This window comes from Palaemon carinicauda, chromosome 1 (genome assembly GCF_036898095.1).
Source record: "Palaemon carinicauda isolate YSFRI2023 chromosome 1, ASM3689809v2, whole genome shotgun sequence".
In the NCBI taxonomy this organism is placed as follows: Eukaryota; Metazoa; Arthropoda; class Malacostraca; order Decapoda; family Palaemonidae; genus Palaemon; species Palaemon carinicauda.
This window is the reverse complement of record NC_090725.1, coordinates 75472727-75487726: the sequence shown is the minus strand read 5'-3', so window position 1 is coordinate 75487726 and position 15000 is coordinate 75472727. Positions and strand designations below refer to the sequence as shown.

At 33.0% G+C, this 15000-nt stretch overlaps 1 protein-coding gene across 4 annotated transcripts in view; it reads right to left on the bottom strand.

Moving 5' to 3' along the window:
- The window catches only part of LOC137642499 (uncharacterized), a 676518-nt gene that overhangs the window by 271020 nt on the left and 390498 nt on the right, over positions 1 to 15000 (bottom strand). The gene's annotated exons all lie outside the window — the stretch shown is intronic.

Genomic DNA, 15000 nt, shown 5'->3' with positions numbered 1-15000 from the left:
CCACTCAATGCGGTTTATTCCAAACTAATAAACCCACAATAATCAGTCACTGGAATGAAATTGATCTCACGCTGAGTACGACAACGTTCTTCACCTTCTGCTTTGGATACGTTCTTATTGACCACAGGAAAATGTACTTCTCACACTGAGTACGACAACGTTCTTCACCTTCTGCTTTGGATACGTTCTTATTGACCACAGGAAAATGTACTTCTCACACTGAGTACGACAACGTTCTTCACCTTCTGCTTTGGATACGTTCTTATTGACCACAGGAAAATGTACTATGTTTTCTAAGGATAGCTTTCTTCGAATTTGCTGTTCATAAGCATCTGAAATATGGCTCCTCTCTTGAGACAGACTTCAGAATTCAAATCTGCTGTTCATAAGCATCTGAAATATGGCTCCTCTCTTGAGACAGACTTCGGAATTCAAATCTGCTGTTCATAAGCATCTGAAATATGGCTCCTCTCTTGAGACAGACTTCAGAATTCAAATTTGCTGTTCATAAGCATCTGAAATATGGCTCCTCTCTTGAGACAGACTTCGGAATTCAAATTTGCTGTTCATAAGCATCTGAAATATGGCTCCTCTCTTGAGACAGACTTCAGAATTCAAATTTGCTGTTCATAAGCATCTGAAATAGGGCTCCTCTCTTGAGACAGACTTCAGAATTCAAATTTGCTGTTCATAAGCATCTGAAATAGGGCTCCTCTCTTGAGACAGACTTCAGAATTCAAATTTGCTGTTCATAAGCATCTGAAATAGGGCTCCTCTCTTGAGACAGACTTCAGAATTCGAATTTGCTGTTCATAAGCATCTGAAATAGGGCTCCTCTCTTGAGACAGACTTCAGAATTCGAATTTGCTGTTCATAAGCATCTGAAATATGGCTCCTCTCTTGAGACAAGACTTCAGAAAGGCCATACCTTGAGGAATTACGTCAAGCAGTGAATTAATTATTGCACGTTTTATGAGTAGAAGACTATGAGAGAGAGAGAGAGAGAGAGAGAGAGAGAGAGAGAGAGAGAGAGAGAGAGAGAGAGAGAGTGAGAGGGTGAATTTGCCACTAATTAGCTTATTACGCCAAATAAACACTGGCGGAAGAGCTGTTTACAGTAATTAGGTTTTTACAGCCATTGTTTATGACTTACTTGTTTTGCCTCAGTCTTGAAAAATTTTATCCAATTGGTTATACAAACCAGAGATGTTCCGGAGTTTGCGAGAGAGAGAGAGAGAGAGAGAGAGAGAGAGAGAGAGAGAGAGAGAGAGAGAGAGACGGGAGGGGGGGAATCTACGAGATTTCACTAATACTTCAACCGTGTGTCGGATCCCGCCTAATGGCGCCCATTCACTTCTCAAAACTACATGAAGCACCACCGAAATAACTACGCCCGTTTCACCTACGCCCAGACATCAACGCCTTAGTAATCCCGTGCCCTTCCTCTCCTTCAAGGGCTAATCTAGACCTCCTCCCTTCGCCCAGTGACCTATGACCTAGCCTCGCCTCTTTTGTTAAAGAAGAGAAAGAAAGCTAAGAGATGCGGCAATTGGTAATTGAATATATTATCTCATTTCGTTGCATCTTAATAAAGAATTAAAAAACAAATCATAAGATTGCTCAATATGTCCGGAAAAGAGGGCAAGAACTTTTGTTAACCAAATCGAAAATAATCATCATCATCATCTCCTCCCACGCCTATTGACGCAAAGGGCCTCGGTTAGATTTCGCCACCAGTTGTTTCTGTTTTGAGCTTTTAAATAAATACTTCTCCATTCATCATCTACTCCACGTTTCATAGTCATCAGCCATGTAGGTCTGGGTCTTCCAACTCTTCTACCGTATTGTGGAGTACAATTGAAAGTTTGGTGAACTAATCTCTATTGGGGAGTGCGAAGAGCATGCACAAACCATCTCCATCTACCCCTTATCATGATCCCATCCACATATGGCACTCGAGTAATCTCTTATAGTTTAATTTCCAATCCTGTCCTGCCATTTACCTCCCAATATTCTTTTGAGGGCTTTGTTCTCAAATCTACAATATCGGTTTGATATTGTTTCATTCGAAAATAATATAAAAGATATATATACACTTGATAGAGGAAGATAAAAGCCAAAAATATTCATACTTGCCCAAACAAAGCATATCCTAAAATAGAATGTAGGTAAATCATAAGTCATTTGATTTTCACTTAACACCCACAAAGACAAACAATCGGTTGACATCTCAAAACAAAGGGAGCCGGGATGGGAACAATGAACGTGAACCTTAACACCTTCACGTTTCTAGTATCATTGTCGTGGTTCCTGCCTGCCTTCAGTGGGACAATTAGCTCCCCGTATCCCTTTTCATAAAGGGGATTTATGCGCTGCTTTTTGGGTTAATGGCGGATCTATCTTTAGGATTTTTATTACCCCTCGGAAAATGTCTCTTTAGGCCAAGGCCGTCTTCTTGTTGTTCATGGGTTGTTGAAAGTGGCTTTCACAACGGCTCTCTATCTCCTCATTCCACTGTACTCACAGATTTATATTCTATTACATTCTTAAATGTCACCCTTTGAAAGTGAAAGGTTACAAACAGTAGTAAATAAAATATTATTAAAGGGACTATGACGATATTTTGACTCATAAGTAAACGAATTTGCCCGCCATTATAAGCAATACATAATTAATAAATAACGCTCTAGCATTACTTACATTTCTCTGCAATTCCTGGAAAGCCCACTTAGCGCCTGAATAATTCAAAACTGAGTTTTACTTCCTACCACATAACTCCCTTCGCTTCCTGTTATCTATCTCTACCCGAAAAGAATAATTTTTCCTCACTTCTTTACCCCTCTCTCTCTCTCTCTCTCTCTCTCTCTCTCTCTCTCTCTCTCTCTCTCTCTCTCTCTCTCTCTCTCTCTCTCTCTCTAGAAATGAACAACAATATTTTTAATATGGACAAAATGTGTCTATACTTTATTTTGTATTCCTTTGTATAACCATTATGTACTGTAGATGTAAACAATATTGTTTTGATATGAACTCAAATGTCTGTATATACTTTATTATTTCTTATTTTTTGGCATAACTTAATTACAATTTAGATGTAAACAATATTACTGTATGACATTTGTCTGACGCCAATGGGCGCAATAAATTGATTAAAACAATATCTCTCTCTCCCTTCTTTAATTAGCCTCTCTTTCCTCCATGAGAATCTCGATGCCTTTTCTTAGAGCCAACCCCTCTGCCTCGAAATCTCCTCCCCTTTCACGTACTTTAAGAATCGTCCTTTAATTAACAATTCCTTCAGAAATTACTCCTCGTCAACAATTTGTAGCTCTACGAGCAGCCTATACAACACGATGGAAAGCCTGGCTTCAAATGACATCAGACTGATTTTGTGTTCAACTTTTACCGTAAAAACCAACTATTTCTAGTTTGAGATAAGATTTATCTATTTGTTAACAACTTTTAAAAAAACTCCGCACCCATTCCTTCCACCATGACAAAGCTTTAAGACTCGAATCATCCAATATTTGAATCTTTTTATAATTGGGTTATTCGGCTAAAGGGGTTCAGCGGGTGTCTTAAGAGTCAACAGGAATAATCATCGATATCAAGTTTTATAATCGTTCGCAAATTTAGTTGACAAAAATTATTTTACGGTTTTTACAATTAATCATTGTGGATTTGGTAACGAATGCAAATTCTCACAGCTTACAACCATTCTTAAATATGTCGTAAATAAGCATTAACGAACTCTCTCTCTCTCTCTCTCTCTCTCTCTCTCTCTCTCTCTCTCTCTCTCTCTCTCTCTCTCTCTCTCTCTCTCTCTCTCTCAATATATATATATATATATATATATATATATATATATATATATATATGTATACATACATATATATACAGGTATATATATATAAATATATATATATATATATATATATATATATATGTGTGTGTGTGTGTGTGTGTGTGTGCTGCGTTATTTACATTATTACTGTTTTTCTATCTATCTGTCTGTTTATCTAGTAAGTGCTAATATAAACCTATTTGCACACATGCAATCATATGTATTATATTTCATATAAATGTGCAAATCATTGCTGAAACTGTAGATCCAGGGTTTAAATTAAAAGATAATCTCAGATTGTTTACCCTTATTAAACCTTATTGGGTTGGTTTTTTATGAGTTATTTAACTAAACAACTGAATCATAAAATGCCATTCAGCCAGGTTTTTTCCTTTTTTTCTTTTTCTTTTTTTAATTTTCTTGAAGAAAACATCACATCACACATTCCCGATCTGGTGAATAACTTTTTTTTTTCTTTTTTTGTCTCCATTACAAACATAGAATTGTGTTCCAGGGACTAATTTCCTTGATTCTTAAAACTCTTGCTATAATGAAGAGGTTGACGTGGCTTCACCTTCATAAAGAGGGCAAGGGGAGACCTAAAACCCGCAACTTTTAACTTTTTTAATAATAAAAAAATAGTATTTTGGAACTTCGTAAAAATTAAATTTGTATTGTCTAAAAAAAAAAATTCATGACTGATTAGTAAAAAAATTACATTATAAATATATTTTCTATATTGAAAAATAGTATTTTCAAAGTTGTGAAACTAGTATTGCCTGAATATTTTCTTCTTTTTAGGACTGATTTTTAAACAATGAGATTGTAACTTTTCTATGTTGAAAAATGGTATTTCAAAACTTGTTAGTAAAAATTAAAACTGTATTCCTTAAAAAAAATATTTTTTAATCTTACAATTTTCACGCTTGATCTATGGTAATTGCAGCGCAGCTGAGTCATCTAAGCCCGTTAGACTGTATTACATACTCTTTACTTTTTAAAGCATTTGCTTCAAGATACAAACAAGCACATATCTCTACCTGTCTAATACTGTTCTGAAACAAATAATAATACCAATTCCCTAATATCGCAAGAGGGTCTGCCCCTATCTTTTATTCTTCTTCTGTACTTCTCTTTCTCCCTATTTCCTGAATCTTTCCCATCCCGAGTACCTGCCTTTGAGCTATAAAGTGGATTGTATCCAGGGGTACTCTTCCTTTCCCCACTTCCCTATCCTTATTATTATTATTATTATTATTATTATTATTATTATTATCTACCTGTCTGTTTTGTAACCGCTTTTTTATTTACTTTAGGAGTGATTAGACTATTATTTTTGGTTATTATATACAGTATATGTTTAAAGGCTTGAATGGTTTAAAGACCGCTCATGAATGGCAGAAGCAAGGGACAGTGACAATGCCCTAGAGACTGACCATATATACATATGATCAGCACCCAAGCCCCCTCTCCACCCAAGCTAGGACCAAGGAAGGCCAGGCAATGGCTGCTGATGACTCAGCAGAGAGACCTATAGGCTCCCCTAACACCCCCCGTCCATCCTTAGCTCACAAAGATGGTGAGATTGCAGCTAAAAAAGAAACTAACGAGTTTGAGCAGGACTCGAACCGCAATCTGGCGTTCACCAGTCAGGGACGTTACCCCACTGGCCACCACAATGGATCAAGATTCACTCTTCTCTGTTGAGTCTCTAGATTGGTCTATGTCCTGAGATACACATCGGGACTTACTTCCCTTCCCACCTCTCCATCCTTCAGGGGACCGCCAGAGGCAAGGACCCGTGTTGGCCTCCGGTCAGCTGATCTAAGCAATCCTACCAAACAATCTTCGCTGCCTTTTACATCCCATCTTTCATAATTTCCTCTTCGGTGAAAGCCCCTTTAGACAATTCCGTTGCATAATAATCTAAAATCCTGGTACTTTGTTATTTGTAAAGGATGTAATTTATTATTATTTTATATTGTATATATGAAGCCATTGTATTGATCCTGTTGTAAAATTTAATAATAAAAAGATAAAATAAAAATTTAAAATCCTGAATATTAAAAGAAAATTTGTCTTGACCATTATAAATAATACAGAATATTGGTAAGACTTCATTTAAAACGTGCAAGTTAGCAAAGCTATAACCATTTTCATGATAGCTGAAGTGCCAGCCATCAAGATTTTTGCTATCGTTTGGGAGACACGGAAGGAAGCAGGCCAAAACACCAAATTATTATCATTATTATTATTATTAAATGCTAAGCTACAACTCTAGTTGGAAAAGCAGAAAGCTATAAGCCCAGGGGCCCTAACAGGGAAAATAGCCCAGTGAGGAAAGGAAACAAGGAAAAATAAAATATTTTATGAATAGTAACAATATCAAAATAAATATTTCCCATATAAAACATAAAAACTTTAATAAAACAAGAGGAAGAGAAACTAGATAGAACAGTGTGCCTGATTGTACCCTCAAGCAAGAGAATTCTAACCCAAGACAGTGGAAGACCATGGTACAGAGGCTATGGCACTACCCAAGTGCCATATAAGACTTTCTCATTGTTACCAATGCCAACGATAAAATAATATTACAAATTATTCTAAAAGGATATATGATTCTCTCATGATGACATAAACCTAAATTACCAACAAAATTAATTAACTCACGATATTTACTGAATTTCTAATAATACCAATTCCCTAATATCGCAAGAGGGTCTGCCCCTATCTTTTATTCTTCTCCTGTACTTCTCTTTCTCCCTATTTTCTTAATCTTTCCCATCCCGAGTACCTGCCTTTGAGCTCTAAACTGGATTGTATCCAGGGGTACTCTTCCTTTCCCCATATTCCCCACTTCCCTATTATTATTATTATTATTATTATTATTATTATTATTATTATTATTATTATTATTATTATTATTATTATTACTGAATTTCGCCCCTCAACTAATTGCTATGAGTAAACGACGAAAATTCTTGAATGAGGAAATCTTCCCATTGTGTGTGTTATGTATGCGTGTGTTCGTAAGTGTGTAGTCTAGTAAAAAAATGCACTGATGTTACTAGTCATGAAAAATCTTGGCTTGATGATGTCAAGCTGTCACTCGCCTAATGGAAACGTTTGTCATTTTTGCGTGAAAGTTTCTACACTTTTATTGCCAAGCGCATCCCCGATGAGAGAGAGAGAGAGAGAGAGAGAGAGAGAGAGAGAGAGAGAGAGAGAGAGAGAGAGAGAGAGAGAGAGATAATTAAGCACACTAAGGTTAAGTAGGTAATTAAACAATAAATCTTATGGATTCATTAACTACAAGTCTACAATTCCTGACACTAGAATCTATTGCTCACGTTGACTCTAACGAATTTTCCTATTTCGTAGAGGATATAATATCCCCATGGCAATTTTAGCGCTTCCTGTAAAGATGAGATGCTACTAAAAGAATGTAAATTTTAACTATAATTTTAAAATGGCAATTTTAGCGCTTCTTGTAAAGATGAGATGCTACTAAAAGAATGTAAATTTTAACTAAGATTTTAAAATGGCAATTTTAGCGCTTCTTGTAAAGATGAGATGCTACTAAAAGATTGTAAATTTTAACTAAGATTTTAAAATGGCAATTTTAGCGCTTCTTGTAAAGATGAGATGCTACTAAAAGATTGTAAATTTTAACTAAGATTTTAAAATGGCAATTTTAGCGCTTCTTGTATAGATGAGACGCTACTAAAAGAATGTAAATTTTAACTAAGATTTTAAAATGGCAATTTTTGCGCTTCTTGTAAAGATGAGATGCTACTAAAAGAATGTAAATTTTAACTAAGATTTTAAAATGGCAATTTTAGCGCTTCTTGTAAAGATGAGATGCTACTAAAAGAATGTAAATTTTAACTATAATTTTAAAATGGCAATTTTAGCGCTTCTTGTAAAGATGAGATGCTACTAAAAGAATGTAAATTTTAACTAAGATTTTAAAATGGCAATTTTAGCGCTTCTTGTAAAGATGAGATGCTACTAAAAGATTGTAAATTTTAACTAAGATTTTAAAATGGCAATTTTAGCGCTTCTTGTAAAGATGAGATGCTACTAAAAGAATGTAAATTTTAACTAAGATTTTAAAATGGCAATTTTTGCGCTTCTTGTAAAGATGAGATGCTACTAAAAGAATGTAAATTTTAACTAAGATTTTAAAATGGCAATTTTAGCGCTTCTTGTAAAGATGAGATGCTACTAAAAGAATGTAAATTTTAACTATGATTTTAAAATGGCAATTTTAGCGCTTCTTGTAAAGATGAGATGCTACTAAAAGAATGTAAATTTTAACTAAGATTTTAAAATGGCAATTTTAGCGCTTCTTGTAAAGATGAGATGCTACTAAAAGAATGTAAATTTTAACTATAATTTTAAAATGGCAATTTTTGCGCTTCTTGTAAAGATGAGATGCTACTAAAAGAATGTAAATTTTAATTATAATTTTAAAATGGCAATTTTAGCGCTTCTTGTAAAGATGAGATGCTACTAAAAGAATGTAAATTTTAACTAAGATTTTAAAATGGCAATTTTAGCGCTTCTTGTAAAGATGAGATGCTACTAAAAGAATGTAAATTTTAACTATGATTTTAAAATGGCAATTTTAGCGCTTCTTGTAAAGATGAGATGCTACTAAAAGAATGTAAATTTTAACTAAGATTTTAAAATGGCAATTTTAGCGCTTCTTGTAAAGATGAGATGCTACTAAAAGATTGTAAATTTTAACTAAGATTTTAAAATGGCAATTTTAGCGCTTCTTGTAAAGATGAGATGCTACTAAAAGATTGTAAATTTTAACTAAGATTTTAAAATGGCAATTTTAGCGCTTCTTGTAAAGATGAGATGCTACTAAAAGAATGTAAATTTTAACTAAGATTTTAAAATGGCAATTTTTGCGCTTCTTGTAAAGATGAGATGCTACTAAAAGAATGTAAATTTTAACTAAGATTTTAAAATGGCAATTTTAGCGCTTCTTGTAAAGATGAGATGCTACTAAAAGATTGTAAATTTTAACTATAATTTTAAAATGGCAATTTTAGCGCTTCTTGTAAAGATGAGATGCTACTAAAAGAATGTAAATTTTAACTAAGATTTTAAAATGGCAATTTTAGCGCTTCTTGTAAAGATGAGATGCTACTAAAAGATTGTAAATTTTAACTATAATTTTAAAATGGCAATTTTAGCGCTTCTTGTAAAGATGAGATGCTACTAAAAGAATGTAAATTTTAACTATAATTTTAAAATGGCAATTTTAGCGCTTCTTGTAAAGATGAGATGCTACTAAAAGAATGTAAATTTTAACTAAGATTTTAAAATGGCAATTTTTGCGCTTCTTGTAAAGATGAGATGCTACTAAAAGAATGTAAATTTTAACTATAATTTTAAAATGGCAATTTTAGCGCTTCTTGTAAAGATGAGATGCTACTAAAAGAATGTAAATTTTAACTAAGATTTTAAAATGGCAATTTTAGCGCTTCTTGTAAAGATGAGATGCTACTAAAAGATTGTAAATTTTAACTAAGATTTTAAAATGGCAATTTTAGCGCTTCTTGTAAAGATGAGATGCTACTAAAAGAATGTAAATTTTAACTAAGATTTTAAAATGGCAATTTTAGCGCTTCTTGTAAAGATGAGATGCTACTAAAAGAATGTAAATTTTAACTAAGATTTTAAAATGGCAATTTTAGCGCTTCTTGTAAAGATGAGATGCTACTAAAAGATTGTAAATTTTAACTAAGATTTTAAAATGGCAATTTTAGCGCTTCTTGTAAAGATGAGATGCTACTAAAAGAATGTAAATTTTAACTAAGATTTTAAAATGGCAATTTTAGCGCTTCTTGTAAAGATGAGATGCTACTAAAAGATTGTAAATTTTAACTAAGATTTTAAAATGGCAATTTTAGCGCTTCTTGTAAAGATGAGATGCTACTAAAAGAATGTAAATTTTAACTAAGATTTTAAAATGGCAATTTTAGCGCTTCTTGTAAAGATGAGATGCTACTAAAAGATTGTAAATTTTAACTAAGATTTTAAAATGGCAATTTTAGCGCTTCTTGTAAAGATGAGATGCTACTAAAAGATTGTAAATTTTAACTAAGATTTTAAAATGGCAATTTTTGCGCTTCTTGTAAAGATGAGATGCTACTAAAAGAATGTAAATTTTAACTATGATTTTAAAATGGCAATTTTAGCGCTTCTTGTATAGATGAGACGCTACTAAAAGAATGTAAATTTTAACTAAGATTTTAAAATGGCAATTTTAGCGCTTCTTGTAAAGATGAGATGCTACTAAAAGAATGTAAATTTTAACTATAATTTTAAAATGGCAATTTTAGCGCTTCTTGTAAAGATGAGATGCTACTAAAAGATTGTAAATTTTAACTAAGATTTTAAAATGGCAATTTTTGCGCTTCTTGTAAAGATGAGATGCTACTAAAAGAATGTAAATTTTAACTATGATTTTAAAATGGCAATTTTAGCGCTTCTTGTATAGATGAGACGCTACTAAAAGAATGTAAATTTTAACTAAGATTTTAAAATGGCAATTTTAGCGCTTCTTGTAAAGATGAGATGCTACTAAAAGAATGTAAATTTTAACTATAATTTTAAAATGGCAATTTTAGCGCTTCTTGTAAAGATGAGATGCTACTAAAAGATTGTAAATTTTAACTAAGATTTTAAAATGGCAATTTTAGCGCTTCTTGTAAAGATGAGATGCTACTAAAAGAATGTAAATTTTAACTAAGATTTTAAAATGGCAATTTTAGCGCTTCTTGTAAAGATGAGATGCTACTAAAAGAATGTAAATTTTAACTATGATTTTAAAATGGCAATTTTAGCGCTTCTTGTATAGATGAGACGCTACTAAAAGAATGTAAATTTTAACTAAGATTTTAAAATGGCAATTTTAGCGCTTCTTGTAAAGATGAGATGCTACTAAAAGAATGTAAATTTTAACTATAATTTTAAAATGGCAATTTTAGCGCTTCTTGTATAGATGAGACGCTACTAAAATAATGTAAATTTTAACTAAGATTTTAAAATGGCAATTTTAGCGCTTCTTGTAAAGATGAGATGCTACTAAAAGAATGTAAATTTTAACTAAGATTTTAAAATGGCAATTTTTGCGCTTCTTGTAAAGATGAGATGCTACTAAAAGAATGTAAATTTTAACTATAATTTCAAAATGGCAATTTTAGCGCTTCTTGTAAAGATGAGATGCTACTAAAAGAATGTAAATTTTAACTATAATTTTAAAATGGCAATTTTAGCGCTTCTTGTAAAGATGAGATGCTACTAAAAGAATGTAAATTTTAACTATGATTTTAAAATGGCGATTTTAGCGCTTCTTGTAAAGATGAGATGCTACTAAAAGAATGTAAATTTTAACTATGATTTTAAAATGGCGATTTTAGCGCTTCTTGTAAAGATGAGATGCTACTAAAAGAATGTAAATTTTAACTATGATTTTAAATAATTCCAAAAAAAGAGTAATATGAAAGGCAAAAAACAGACCCCCGGCCCACTCTCTCCATAACAGCATTACGAGTGACTCGTTGCGCCCTTGTTTCTAGAATTAAAATTAATTGCCGTAAGAGCATTTGGAGACAACGAACCTCCGTCAAGGCTGCGCAATCCAACCACCCCACAAGGTTACCGATTGCAATGTTACAAGAGCACAATTACGGTCATAGTGCCAGCAATCTACGACAACCAATACTTCCACAAGGTCCTTTATCCAAATCCGGATGTCTCTTTAAATCTAACCACTTGTTACACGTCACGAGGCATCTGGCCTTGGTCGAGGTTTTCTTAAATACCACATATAAAGACTTGTGTCATTTTACTATCAAACAAACATAAAAATATATTTTCCTAAATATAAAACTACTTCACCAAACTCTATTATATTTAGTCGTTCCATGAAACAGCGACTATAATCCATTTCTTTTAGCGAGGCATATTTGCACCGACTCGCAGCGGTGCCCATTTAGGTCGGAAAAGTTTCCTGATCGCTGATTGGTTGGACAAGATAATTCTAACCAATCAGCGATCATGAAACTTTTCCGAGCTAAAAGGGCACCGTTATGAGTCGGTGCAAATCTGCCATACTAAAAGAAATGGACTATAGATAGCATTAGCTTCAGTAGAATCTTATAAATTAGCTCCGTCCAACATGGGATGGCTTTTATAAGATCATAAGTCGCACTGATAGAATTCAATAAAAAAAAAAAAAAAAAAAAAAACAGTAAATCTGGAGTAAGATCAACAACATAAATTAAAGGATTAAAAAATCTGATGCCGCCAAGGTAGAAAGTCTCACTGACATGAGAAAGGAGTAACTTGAATTATTACCATCTAATTTCAAAATATAAATCAACAGTGAAGCGTTGCATTGTCCAAACAAGATCAAGTCTGAGATACGGTAATGCTTACCAGCTGTTCAAAAAAAAAAAAAAAAAAAAAAAAAAAAAAAAAAAAAAAAAAAAAAAAAAAAAAAATAAGGTCAATGACTCCGAGGTGAATGAATGAATGATTGGAAATAATCCGACATCATAACGTCAATGGTTATTGATACCGATTGGAGAGGAATTAATAGTGTTTGTATTGATATGGAAAAAAAGATTACTTGACATTTTGGATGAATGAAAACTAACTTATATTGGACACCAGGTTCGGAAACACAATACTCTGGAAAGAACGCTACTAATTGGATCAGTCTATGGTACAAGAACGAGAGGAAGGCCTAAAACTATATTGAGTGACAATATCAAGGAGATGTGCGGGCTAACGATGGTGGAGTTGGAAAGGAAGGCTCAAGACCGGAATGAATGGAGAAGTTTTGTGCAGAGGGCCACGGCCGTTTGATGATGATGATGTATTAATTTGGGAAAAAAATAATAAATGAAATACATGATTAAAAAACATTTTAGATTGTATCTTTAAAAATTAACCAGAATGAGTTTCCGATATGAACTTAAAAAAATCCAACTACATTACAAAAAGGATCTCCTCCAAAAAGCATGGTTAGGATGAACCTGCCAACCACACTACAGTCTCAGAGAGAAATCGTTCTCTGAGATCCCCAATACAGGGACATTCAATCAATAAATGCCTCACAGTCAAGGAGGCCAAGCAATTATCACAGAAGGGTTGGCACCTGCCAGTCATCAAGAAATCATGTGTTATACAAATGTACCCAATTCTTAGTCGACAGAAATAATTTTCCAACCTTCTAGGCATTTCGTCATATTTCCATGTAGGTAGAGTGCTGGTGATCTCTTTCATTTTATTCCGATCCCTAGGATTCCTATGTTGTTTCAAAATATCACCAAGTGTTCTTTTGATATTAGGCAAAAAAAAAAAAAAAAAAAAAAAATTTCCAACCTTCTAGGCATTTCGTCATATTTCCATGTAAGTAAGGGTTGGAATTACACAAAACATTGTTCATGTGAATGGGGGACAAACGTAAGCATTTATTTAAGTCCACAGTTTCAATCGTGTGCTTTTAAAAACAAACCTTATCCACAGTTACTAATATTAAATTAATTTTCATTGTAAGGTCCAATAATATAAGAGGGATTCATTATGTAATAATCCTCTACGGATGAATTACATAAAATCTATCATATCACCTACAATATATATTACCTACTTAATCTTCTCTTATCTCAAAAGGAAAAGATTCGACATATATGAGAACAATCCTCCTTTAGAAGAGAATACGACGAAAATTACGTGTTTTCCTTTATATTACCTACTTAATCTTCTCTTATCTCAAAAGGAAAAGATTCGACATATATGAGAACAATGCTCCTTTAGAAGAGAGAATACGACAAAAATTACGTGTTTTCCTTTATATTACCTACTTAATCTTCTCTTATCTCAAAAGGAAAAGATTCGACATATATGAGAACAATCCTCCTTTAAAAGAGAGAATACGACGAAAATTACGTGTTTTCCTTTATATTACCTACTTAATCTTCTCTTATCTCAAAAGGAAAAGATTCGACATATATGAGAACAATCCTCCTTTAGAAGAGAATACGACGAAAATTAGGTGTTTTCCTTTATATTACCTACTTAATCTTCTCTTATCTCAAAAGGAAAAGATTCGACATATATGAGAACAATCCTCCTTTAAAAGAGAGAATACGACGAAAATTACGTGTTTTCCTTTATATTACCTACTTAATCTTCTCTTATCTCAAAAGGAAAAGATTCGACATATATGAGAACAATCCTCCTTTAGAAGAGAGAATACGACGAAAATTACGTGTTTTCCTTTATATTACCTACTTAATCTTCTCTTATCCCAAAAGGAAAAGATTCGACATATATGAGAACAATCCTCCTTTAGAAGAGAGAATACGACGAAAATTACGTGTTTTCCTTTATATTACCTACTTAAACTTCTCTTATCTCAAAATTAGATGATTCGACATATGTGAAAACAATCCTCCTTTCGAAGAGAGAATACGACGAAAATTACGTGTTTTCCTTTATATTACCTACTTAATCTTCTCTTATCTCAAAAGGAAAAGATTCGACATATATGAGAACAATCCTCCTTCAGAAGAGAGAATACGACGAAAATTACGTGTTTTCCTTTATATTACCTACTTAATCTTCTCTTATCTCAAAAGGAAAAGATTCGACATATATGAGAACAATCCTCCTTTAGAAGAGAGAATACGACGAAAATTACGTGTTTTCCTTTATATTACCTACTTAATCTTCTCTTATCTCAAAAGGAAAAGATTCGACATATATGAGAACAATCCTCCTTCAGAAGAGAGAATACGACGAAAATTACGTGTTTTCCTTTATATTACCTACTTAATCTTCTCTTATCCCAAAAGGAAAAGATTCGACATATATGAGAACAATCCTCCTTTAGAAGAGAGAATACGACGAAAATTACGTGTTTTCCTTTATATTACCTACTTAAACTTCTCTTATCTCAAAATTAGATGATTCGACATATGTGAAAACAATCCTCCTTTCGAAGAGAGAATACGACGAAAATTACGTGTTTTCCTTTATATTACCTACTTAATCTTCTCTTATCTCAAAAGGAAAAGATTCGACATATATGAGAACAATCCTCCTTTAGAAGAGAGAATACG